Genomic DNA, 12,620 nt, shown 5'->3' with positions numbered 1-12,620 from the left:
TTTTTTGTGTAGCAGGGTCCATCAAAAGTATGAAACATGGTACTCCTTGGACGAGGAATCAAATTTTGCATTCAACGAGTTTTTATGCTCAAAATTTGAGTAAACCCTTAGGGAGATACGCTGAAAAGATGAGTTGAAAAAATAATTTTTCTTTTTTCCCTCTAAAATTTGATGATGTAATCTAGTCTTATTTTATTATTTCCACTATTATTTTATAATTACCTTAGGAGGCCCATTTTAGACCTCAAAACTCCACTAATGAGTATGGCTTGATGTGAAACTGCCTCACTATAAGCTTCTTGAACTCACTGTAATCCAGCAGGTAGATTTTTTCCCTGAATCTCACCCAACCATCTTCCATGAGACTATAGTCTACATCCTCATTACCTATACCTATACATGTACCTATACTTGTACCTGTACCTGTACCTATACTTTTACCTATACAAACAAATATCTCAGCCCAATGTGATCACTCATCAATACAAATCTCCTGACAAGAAGATAATGCCTCCACATCTTCAAGGCGTGAATAATAGCTTCCAACTCAAGATCATGAGTCACGTATTTCTTCTTGTGCTCATTCAACTTCATGGACTCATAGCACAACACCTGTCCCTTCTACATAAGGACTCCACCAAATCCTCATTTACATTCATCCATACATGCTACAAACTCTTTATTCGAATCTGCGATCTTAAGGACTAGAGCATTGGTCAATAACTGCTTCAACTACTTGAAACTAGTTGCACATTCTTTTGTCCATTCGAACTTCTTACCTTTCCTCTACAAGGATGTCATAGGATATGCAATGCGTGAGAAGTTCCCAATGAACCTCTTGTATTAACTTGTCAATCCCATGAATTATCTCACCTCATCCACATTCTTAGGAGTTGCCCACTCCATGATGGCCCTTATCTTTTCTAGATCTACTATTATGCCTTCCTTGGAAACAACATGTCCTAAGTAATGCACCTCTATCTGAAAGAAGCTGCACTTTCTAAGCTTGGCATACAATTGATGCTCTCTTAGTAATCTCAACACTACTGCTAAATGCTCAACATTCTCTTCTTCATTCTTAGAGTATATCAAGATGTCATTAATGAATACAATAACAAACTTGTCTAGATAAGAACGCAACACACTATTCATCAAACACATAAATGTAGTTGGGGCATTAGTCAAACCAAATTGAACTACAACAAACTCATAATTCTCATACCTGGTCCTGAACGTAGTCTTGTAGATATCCTCTTACTTGATGCGTACTTGATGGTATCCAAATCTCAAGTTGATCTTAGAGAATATTTTTTCTCCCTTCAATTGATCAAACAAATCATCAATCCTTGGTAATGGGTACCCATTCTTGATTGTTACCTTGTTCAAATGTCTGTAATCAATTAACAATCTGAGAGTACCATCTTTCTTCTTTACGAACAACATTGGTGCACCCCAAGGCGATACACTTGGTTTAATGTATCCCTTTTCAAGCATCTCCTTTAACTACAATTTCAACTCTATTAGCTCTGGAGTGCTCATCCTGTAAGATGCCTTCGATGCTGGTGCTACCCCTGGCACCAAATCAATAAAGAAATATACTTCCCTGTGAGAAGGTAACTCTAGAATCTCTGCTGGAAACACATCTTGATACTACTGCAATACAGGGTACATCTTGAATATTTCTGCATCCTCAATATCTTTACCCTTGTCACTAGATATATGCACTGCAAACATTACACAACCTTTTCGAAAACTACACTTAGCCTACATAGCGGTAACCATACTCACTAATGTAGGCTTCTTCTTTCCCTCCAAAATTCTCTTTTCCACATTATCATCCAAGCACTCAAGAAATTCACTTTGGTCCTATGAAGGTACAACCAATCCATACCCAAAAGCATGTTATATGATCCCAATGGAAGTACATTCAAATGTGTTGATGTAGGCATACCATTTAACTCAAATGCACAGGCTCTTACCTAATGGTGAACTCTCTTATTTGTACCTATAGCCAACTAGACCAACCAAGATTCTTCATGCGCTTATTTTCTCAAACCACACTTATCCACCAGGTCAAGATTACTATAACTATAACTAGATCGAGGATCAATCAAAATAGAAACAACTTGATCACAAGCTTAATGTCTATCTCAATGATAGATGCCTGATGACCCGCTTGCCTATTGTCCACAATTGCATAAATTCTAGGAATGCTATGACAAACATCCCCAATTGTATGTGCCTCCTGAGCATTATATATTTGGGGTCTACCACCTGATACTACAGAAAATCCCTCTTACGATGATGCTTACCACATATCCAACATTGCAACGGTGCTCTATCATCGCCTCTAGTTTGCTACTCTCCATGCCCCTTCTCAACTATATTGAAATTATTGTAAGGGAATACATTTTCTTTCTCACCTATATCTTGAGGTCTTCCTCTCTTTGGTGGCCATTTTCCTTTAACCTTCTCATTTCCTTTCAAGTCACGCTTATGCTTAACTTTGTGCTTCGACTGCTCATAACAATGTTTCATCTTTTGGATGGCCTCCTCCAACGATCTAGGCTCATCGAACTCAATCTGGTCTTTGTATGCTACTAGCAGTCCACTGATGAATCTCATAACCTTGGCCTTTTTCTCCTTGAGGTAAGGCACATATCTCAACAACTCCAAGAACCTGCTAGTATACTCACCATCTATCATGGAACCCATCTGCAACTCATAAAAATCCTTAGCTTTGTCATCATAGTACCTTTCCAAAAAATACTTCTTCTTGAAGAGCCTCTCAAACTCATTCCAAGGCAAGTCATCTTCTCGAATACCTTTAACATTCTTCACATCCTCCCACCAGATATTTGTTTTCCCTTTAAGACTGAAAGTGGTTATCCTTGCTTTCATGTCTTTGAATAACCATCCAGTCTGAAGAACTTCCTCATACCAAGCAACCATGCCTTTGCATCTTGTGATTTCTTCATCTCTCCATTGAATGTAGGTGGCTTTGCTTTCTTAAACTCATCCAAAAAATATCCCTTATCACTCCTCCTGTAAGGATGATAATGATGACGATTATAATGCCTGTCATAACCAGAACTAGAATAGTACTTGTGTCTATTAACCCTCCTATCTGGAGTATCCATGGACCTACCATCTCTGATCGTGTCTTCTCCATCCAACTTGTACTCGCCATGAGACCTATTGTTGTATGCCCCATTAGTTTTTCCCTTCTGCTCATTTTTTATCTCAAGTGGTCCTTGTCGTTGCAACTATGACAAACTCTGAAGTATCATTTCATTTACCCCTACTTGTTTCTCCCGTGCCTATATGATCTTGTCATTTTTTGCCTTACAACTCCTTATTTCTTCCTTCAAGCTTCTCACTGTGTCTCCCAAATCAAAAGAGTTCCCAACACCACATTGCTCATCTGATTGATGAGCCCCAATTTTTGGTACAATTTGGGCTCATATTGGCCTACTTACCTTGCTCAACCATTCATCTTTTATCACTTATGCATTCATTTCTTAGTATATTCGTGTTGTTTGTAGGAAGAAGGGCAGGCATTATATCTGTGTGGCTAATACATGATGATTTCAGGTTTTTGGCATTAAAGAGAGCAAAAGACCACGCAAATGGAGACAAGGAGATAGCAAAGGTCACATTGCGGGTTCATAGGGATGTTGTCCACAGTCTTGATGACCTTCCTTGTGATTTTCACCTTAACTCCGAGCTCCAACAGCTCTCCCCACCGAGCTTAAAGGCAGCCAACATGTTCTACAGGATCAGCAGTTTACAGCAGTTTGACTTCCAGTTGGACAGCCAAGCTCCACGAATGGAGGAAGCCAGCTTGATCTTCATTGTGTATAAATATGAAGGCCGTAGCCTTTGATAGGAGCTTTTTGAACTTTTGAACTGATATTGTAATTTCTGAGCACAGCTCGGTGTTTGTTTTTGTAAGCCAGTTTTGGCATGACATTAGACTCTTGATTATGAATAAAGGCAAGCAGATTTGGATCTAGTTCTGAGCTTTTAAGGGAGCTATAGCTCTCAGGTTAGGGCCCAACCTGAGAGCAATAGACCTCCTCTTCTTGTAGTGTTATTTGCCTTTCTTTCCAGCACTTTGTTTCGTTGTTTTGATATGCATTTCAAGAACACAGTCTGCTGATTTGATTTCTTTAATAAGATTGAGTAGGGTTAGCTTATGGTTAAATCACTTTCAGTTGCTTAGATCAGAATAGGAGGTTTGTAATTCATTGGAGCTCCAAGAAAAGGTTGTTAGTGCCTTCACTGCCATCTCTGTTTAGAGATTGGGGTGTAGTCTATACCAACCACCAAAAAAAAACACAGTCTTTTTCTACTTTTATGCAAGCTGCAACACAGTCGTTTTAATCGTGGATCCTTCCATGCATTTTTCTCTAGAGCCATACTTCTTCATTCTACCTCCATGCACGACTTTTCTTCATGATTTACATTGTTGTTCATTGGTTTGATAGCACAGGTAGCACAGGTTAATGGATTCTCGTTTTTGGTGCAAGACATAAGCAATTTGTTTTATTTACACTGCTCAGTATCATTCCACTTCCTTCTTCTTCTTATTAACCTCGCCTCAAGCCACCTACTCGACCTCTGTTCAGCTCGTTCACCTTCCAACTCTTCCATTGCCCACGTAGCTCCATCTTTCTTGACCTTTCGTTGTTTCCATCCTTCTATTCACCAACCAACTCCGTGCACTCTCTCTCCATCTTATTCCTCTGCCCCTGAGCCATCACAAGCTCCATCTCCACCTTACCTATCCACCCATACTGCTCCATCACTTCACCATCACCCAAAACTCCCTTGGTAGAACATCCTGTAGAAGGTAATAGATTTCCTGTAGAATTCCTTAGTTTCCTGTAGGATCCCCTGCAGACATCCTGTAGGAGCCTGCAAATTTGGTTGCCGAGCACCTGAACATTGTAAACTTCTGTGGACTGATGCTAGGGACCCTCTGGGACCTCTCCTAGCCCTCCTGACCTTTCCCAAGCTTTCTCTCCCTTCGCACCACCTCTGCACAGCCAAACCCTAATAAGAAACAAAACCATAATCACTCCAACAACTTAAGCAAAAATACAAAAACAATGTTCTTTTCAATGGAAGTAGTTTGAGTTCATGCATTTCACATCACTAGAAGTAATGGCATCATTTTTAGACATTTGCACTCTCACTATTGCATCCTAGAGGTTAAACTAGTCAGATTAGGGTTTACTAGGGTTTCATGTTTTGGTTGGCTTTCAGTTCATTTTTGCAAAGTAGATTAATTTCCTTTGAAATAGCCTTCGTCCATCATTTAGAAAGCTTCTTCTGAGAACATATAGAAGTTGGCTTGAGCCCTAGCGGACTTGTGCCAGCTGACCAAGTGACAGCTGCGACAAGAGCTAGTACTTGTGCATACAGCACCGTCGCTTCCAAGTTTGTACGAACTACCGGGTTGATAAAATTAGAGATAGGAAGCTCCAGGAGTTGTAGCATTATTGCTACAATACTGGAGCCCACCATCTTTTTGGCGCCGTTGCCGGGGAAGCGTCAGAGTATTAGTAATTGTTGCTTTTCTTCTATTTTCTTACTCTTGACTTCTGCTAAGTAGTTTATTTCATTTCTATTCTGCAAAAGTAGCATAGACATTTCCTGCTTTCATAGATTAGCATTTCCTGTTTTCATAGATTAGCATTTCCTGTTTTCATAGATTAGAATTTCTTGCTTTCATAGATTAGCATTTCATTTCTGCAAGCGTAGACTAGTGTTTCAATTCTGCAAGCGTAGACTAGCATTTCCATTCCTGAAATTTCATTTGAGCAAAGTAGATTAGTTCTTTCCTGCTTTCAGTTTAATTCTGCATCTTTATAGTCAGTTGTAGATCAATCTATTTCAGTTTTGCAGGTACCAAAGAAAAAAGCAAAAACAATCAAAAAAGAAAGTCTTTTCCATTTCATGCCTCGTAGAAACCGAGATAAATCAGGCAAATTCCTACCCAACACCCCCACCACATCACTGAGTCACCCTTCTCTCTTCTTTGGTGACAGTGATCCAGAAGAACCTATAGGTGAACATCCCGAGATATACAAAGGTCCTATAGAAGAAGAAGAATTAGAGACCACTCCATCTGAAGCTATGGCTGACAATAGAAGAGAAGATGAGAGAATAGAAGGTGCCTTCCCCATTCGAGAGACCAATGGAGAGATGAAAATGAAGAACATTAGCCCCTCCGCCTTACCTCACTTCCATGGACTGACTACTGAAGATCATGATACCTTCCTGTTTGAGTTTGTTGTCCTTTGTAGAACCTATGACTATACTGAAGATGAGCAAAAGCTGAAACTCTTCCCTTCAACTCTTAAGGATGCAGCATTACGCTGGTTCATGGGCTTACCTGGGAATAGTATCACAACTTGGGCTCAGATGCAGCAAGCTTTCAATACCAAGTACAGGGATTATTGTAGGTCTAAGGAAACCAAGGGAGAAATCTTTCGTATGACCATGGGAAATGATGAGTCCTTAGAGGATTATGAGGAGAGGTTCCAACTTAGTTATAAGCGGGCCAGGTGCACACTTGACCCTGAATCCCTCAAGTTGGTCATGCTCCGAGGAGTCCCTGAAGACCTCTTAGATACCCTTCACATGTTAGCTGGGGGGGACATTTACCAACTGCCTTATGAGGACATCAAGACTGTGTTTAGAAACCACTCCAGGGCAACTCGGAAACGAGGTAGAGGAAACCTCCTCTCAACTAGTGTCCCTTTCTCCAAACATGAGCTTGCAAATCAATTAGAAGATCTCAAGAGTGAGGTGAGACAAACCATTGCCATGCAGCTGGACACATTCAGGATCCAGCAGAAGAAAGAAGAAGCTGAGAGAGCCTTGGCTATCTTCTGCCCTAGGTGCACAAGGAGACACCCTAAGAACGAATGCCCATTGCATTCGGTTGAAGTATGTTTCGTTTGTGAGGAGGACCATCCCACAAATCAGTGTCCAACCTTACCTGGGTTTAAAGCCATGTACCAAGGGACAGAAGCTCCCACTGAACCTCTCTATTACCTCAACCAAAGGAGGCCACAAGGATCTAGACCTTATCAGCAGGGAATGCAAGGGGCACCTCAAGCTTATTACAGCCCCAACCAATCGACTCCTATGCCTTCCTGGGGTCCCCCTGCTCATCCTTCCTGGTCCATGCCTCCTCCATGGTCTTATCCACCTCAGTACCCTACTCAACCTACTTCTCATTCATATCATTCACATGCCCAGCCACAACCTCAGTGGAATGCACCTCAGTCGGGGTGGAGGCCCCAGTACAATACTCCTCCCGCCATTTTGCCTCCACCACCAGTTCAACCTCAGCCATTACCTCCTGCTCCTCCAAGGCAACCTCAAATGCCTGCTCAACCGAACCCAAACCCCAACAATAGACAGGCCCAGCAGGTATACACTGGGGAAACCTCATGCCCTACCTATGTTGTGGAGATCCAGGAGATCAATCTTCGATCTGGAAAGACTCTACCAGATCGCCAACCTCCTCCCCCAGAGGATGAGGAAGATAAATAGGAAAGTGAACCAAAGGCTATTCCACCCTTTCCTGAGAGACTAACAGCCACCACACAACCCAACCCAGAAGAGGATGAGCTTCTGGGTGAGCTCAAGCAGTTGTGTGTAAAAATACCACTTCTCCAAGCCATCAAGGATGTGCCAATATACAACAAACTGGTTAAGGAAAAGTGTTTCAAACACCCAGGCAGGCGGAAGAAAGATGCTTCAACCATCAATGTCATAGGACAACTGTCTGACCTTATGTTAGGACAAGTCATCTGCCCAAAGTACCTAGATCCTGGAAGTCCTGTAGTAGATGTCCACATCAATGGCACCATCATACCTCACACCTTGATTGATCTGGGGGCTGCCATTAATGTGATGACCAGGGATACCATGCTCAAACTCAATCTTCAGGGTTCCTTGAGGAAGACCTCGACAGTACTGCAATTAGCAGATCGCTCCACTGTGACTCCCGAAGGGATTGTGGAGGATGTCTTGGTCTCTATCGACTCTTGGGAATATCCTGCAGATTTCTTGGTTCTGCAACCCAAGGCAAAGCTTACTGGATATCCTTTCATTTTGGGAAGGCCTTGGTTAGCCACTGCAGATGCTTACATAAGTTGTCGTGCAGGAAATATGACCATCAAAAATGGTCCTATGTCCAAACAGCTAGTCCTATACCCTCTTGCCCAACCCTCCTTAGAGCATGACTTACCACTCTGGTTAGAGGAAGGAGAGGAAGACGAGGTGTACTCAGCACCTCTGTGCACCCTAGATACCACTAGAAGAGACCCCCCAACCGAGGATGACTTGATCGAGACCTTGATCCAGAATCCACCTTCCAGTGCACTATCCTTAGAGAAATTGGTGGAGGATGCCCAAGCTAGCACCTTAGTGGATCTTTGTACAACCAACCCTGTCACTCCCAGAGTCAAGACTGTGGAGTTCGGCCCTGAGAGAACGTTGAAGATCAGCTCCTCCCTATCTCCTTCCCAGGAAAAGGAGCTGTGTAGCCTGTTGGCCAGTCACCTAGATGCTTTTGCTTGGAGCTATAAGGAGATGAAAGGAGTCCATCCTTCGGTCTGTACCCATCACATATACATCAAAGAGGATTGTAAGCCGGTTAGGCAACCCCAGAGGAGAATGAATCCAGCCCTTAAGGACATTGTCAAGGAAGAATTGCAAAAACTGTTGGATGCCGGATTCATCTACCCCATCTCAGATAGTGAATGGGTGTCCCCTCTGGTGTTGGTTCCCAAGAAAAATGGGAAATGGAGAATCTGTGTGGACTACCGAGAACTGAACAAAGCTACCAAGAAAGACCATTTCCCTCTACCTTTCATAGATCAAGTGTTGGATGGACTGGCAGGAAAGAAGTTCTTCTCTTTCCTGGATGGGTTTAGCGGGTACAACCAAATCCAAATCAGCCCGGAAGACCAAGATAAGACCACCTTCACTTGTCCTTGGGGCACCTTTGCCTACCGAGTCCTTCCCTTTGGGCTATGCAATGCTCCTGCTACTTTCCAGAGAGCTGTCTTAAGCATCTTCTCGGAGCTGGTCCATGATGCAGTGGAAATCTATATGGATGACTTTACTCCTTATGGGGCCAACTTCCAGGAAGCATTGTCCAATCTGGGAAAAGTCCTAACCAAATGCATTGAGATGAACTTGTCCCTTAGTCCTGAAAAATGTGAATTCCTAATGACTGAAGGGACCGTGCTAGGCCATACCATTTCTTGCCAAGGGTTACAGGTGGATCCTAACAAAATTGCTCTCATCAAGAAGGTTCCACCTCCTCAAAAGGTAAGGGATGTTCGGAGTTTCTTGGGATTAGCAGGATATTACCGGAGATTCATTAAAGACTTCAGCAAGCTAGCCTCGCCATTGTTTGGCCTGTTGGCAAAAGATGTGGAGTTTAAATGGACTGACGATTGTCAGAGGGCTTTAAATGAATTGAAGGACAAGTTGGTGTCAGCCCCAATCCTGAGAGGTCCAAACTGGGCCCTACCTTTCCACATCCACACTGATGCCTCGAACAAAGCCATAGGTGCAGCTTTAGGACAAGTTGAGCAAAAACTTCCATATGCCATTTACTTTGTTAGCAAAAACTTGTCCAAAGCTGAGCTGAATTACACTGTAACCGAGAAAGAATTCTTGGCTGTGGTCCATGCACTGAACAAGTTCCGACATTATATCACTGGCTATCAAACCTTTGTACATACAGACCATGCTGCAATTAGATATTTAATGAATAAACCAGATGTGAATGCTCGTATTATTAGATGGTTACTTTTATTGCAGCAGTTTGATTTGACCATTGTTGACAAACCAGGTAGAGAAAATGTTGTTGCTGACTTTTTATCTAGATTGGATTTGTCTGCAGATGAGGATGGAACAGTGGATGACCAGATGCCCGATGAACATCTGTTTGCTATTTCAGTACTCTCTCCATGGTTTGCTGATATAGCAAACTACCTTGTTTCAGCACAGTTCCCTCCGCACCTATCTTCCAGAGAGGAGCAGAATCATCAGAAAAAGTGCCTCATTTACTTGGATCGGGGGCAATCTGTTCAAGCTTGGCCCCGATCAGATCTTAAGGCGTTGTGTAAGGGAGGAGGAAGTCTTTGATATCCTCCTCACTTGTCATGATGGGCCTTGTGGAGGACATTTTGCAGCAAAGAGAACTGCCTTCAAGATCCTGCAGGCAGGCTACTATTGGCCCACACTTCATCAAGATGTCAGAAGATATGTCAGCCAGTGTGACCAATGCCAAAGAATGGGGAAACCGACCCAAAGGGATGAGATGCCTCTCCAACCTCAGGTGACTCTTGAGCCATTTGAGAAGTGGGGTATGGACTTTGTGGGCCCAATCAACCCTCCTTCGAGGCAAAGATCTTACATCATTGTGTGCACTGACTACCTGACAAAGTGGGCAGAGACCAAAGCAATCAAAGCAGCAACAGAAGAAAAGGTGGCCGAGTTCCTAAGAGAAAACATCTTCTATAAGTTTGGCTATCCAAGAGAGCTGGTCACCGATCAAGGGAGCCAGTTCACCTCCAACCTGGTTGAAGATCTACTAGCTCATCACAAGATCAAGCATAGGACTTCCACCCCCTATCACCCTCAAGCAAATGGGCAGGTGGAAGTCACCAATAGAGCATTAGAAGGGATCTTGACTAAAGTGGTGAGCAACAGCAGGAAGGACTGGGCAGATCGCCTGGTTGAAGCCACATGGGCTTACAACACCACTTGGAAGACCACCACCGGCTTCACACCTTATGAGCTGGTCTATGGGAAGAAAGCTTTGTTGTCCATTGAGTTTGAATACAACACTTTGAGGATGGCAGCTCAGCTGGACCTAGATCTCAGCCATGCACAACAAGAAAGGTTATTGCAGCTGAATGGATTGGATGAGCACCGAATGCAGGCCCTCCTTCACTCAGAAGTGGTTCAACTTCAGAGAAAGGTGTGGCATGACCAACATCTCCATGACAAGCAATTTCAGCCGGGAGATTGGGCTTTGTTGTATGACTCCAGATACAAAGATTTCAAGGGGAAGCTGAGAACCAGATGGCTAGGGCCATATTCAGTGGAAAAATGTCATGACAATGGATCTGTTCTTATTCGGACCATTGATGAGGAAGCCATCCCCATGCTTGTCAATGGGCATCGATTGAAGATCTACAGGAAGCCTCCCTCAAGACAAGAGTTCATCAAAACTATGGAGAAGGCAGTGTTGGTCATAGAGAAGGGTTCTGCCTCTGCTTTGGGCATACCCTGAAGAATCTAAAAAAAAAATAAAGAAATAAAAAAGATCCTTGGGTGAAAACCTTTCTGAGGCGCCCAAGGCAGGTGGTAGGGGTGAAAACCTCATTGAGGCGCCCCTATTGTCTTTCAAAAAAAAAAAAAAAAAGATTGGAAAAGATCCTTGAGTGAAAACCTCTTTGAGGCGCTTAAGGCAGATGGCAAGGGTGAAAACCTCAATGAGGCGCCCCTGTTATCTTTCAAAAAAAAAAAGAAAAAAGCAAAAAGAAAAAAAAACAAAAGAAAAAACAAGGTCAGCGGATTCATTATGTAAAATTGCATGCAGGTGTTCTATGGAGGAGAGGAAGCCTCTCAACTCAAAGCCAAGGGTCCTCATCATGCAGTCAGGACACCTCACCAGCACCTCCTCCAAGAATACTCATTTTCTCCAAGGTATGTGCAATTTTATTACAGCTTGAGTCTTCTACAGGAAGACGCAGATTTTCTACAGGAAGATGCAGAGTTTCTACAGGAAGATGCAGATTTTCTATAGGAAGGTGCAGACTCTCTACAGGAAACTCAACCTTTCTACAGGAAGCTCTGTATTTCTACAGGAAACTTCCTGTAGAAGCTCAGAACGGGCCAGAATTCATTTCATGAGGAGATCTAACGGCTAAGGATCGGTTTGGACGCATGCAAGCCACTGTTGTCACCCTTGCACATTGTTGTTATCTTGTTCCACCATCCTTGTCGACATGCAACAAAGTTACCTGCACCAGCAAAGCAGATTGATGAGTCCTCAAGAAAAAGCAAATTGTAAATGAAAAAACGCTGGAGATCTCGCACCATACTCATCCCAGTCATCCAGAAGCTCCGGGAGCGTGATCGTGAGGCCATCCATCGTCGTGCAGCATGCACCCAAGGAGGAAGAACTGTTACAAGACATCCCGCGGGAGTCCTGTAACAGTTAAGCCTGCTAGAGTGGATACCATTCACAGCGCAAGCCATATGCAATGAAACGTGGGCGCATGCAACTAAAGCATCCCATCCATCGTCGGCAGCTTGTGAACATGGACCTTCGGGGCTGTGTAAGTTCGCCAACAGCAGGTAAATCCACTCATCAGCGTCCAAAGAACCGAAACATCGTGTGCAGCCGCGCAGGTAAGTGTCTCGACCCTTCCTTCCATCAGATTGCATGAATGTTACTTTGATTGATTGCTAAGTGTAAAGGTGAATGGGTTGAGCGGCCGTATGGCCATTTGGCCGGCCACGTCGGCCAGTTAATGGTCTAGTTGGATGTATGGGTGGCGGCCATGACA

The sequence above is a fragment of the Pinus tabuliformis genome, chromosome 2_2 (assembly GCF_031772625.1).
Source record: "Pinus tabuliformis cultivar Carrire ecotype Pingquan chromosome 2_2, CPIR1, whole genome shotgun sequence".
Lineage (NCBI taxonomy): Eukaryota > Viridiplantae > Streptophyta > Pinopsida > Pinales > Pinaceae > Pinus > Pinus tabuliformis.
This window is presented reverse-complemented; position numbering follows the sequence as displayed.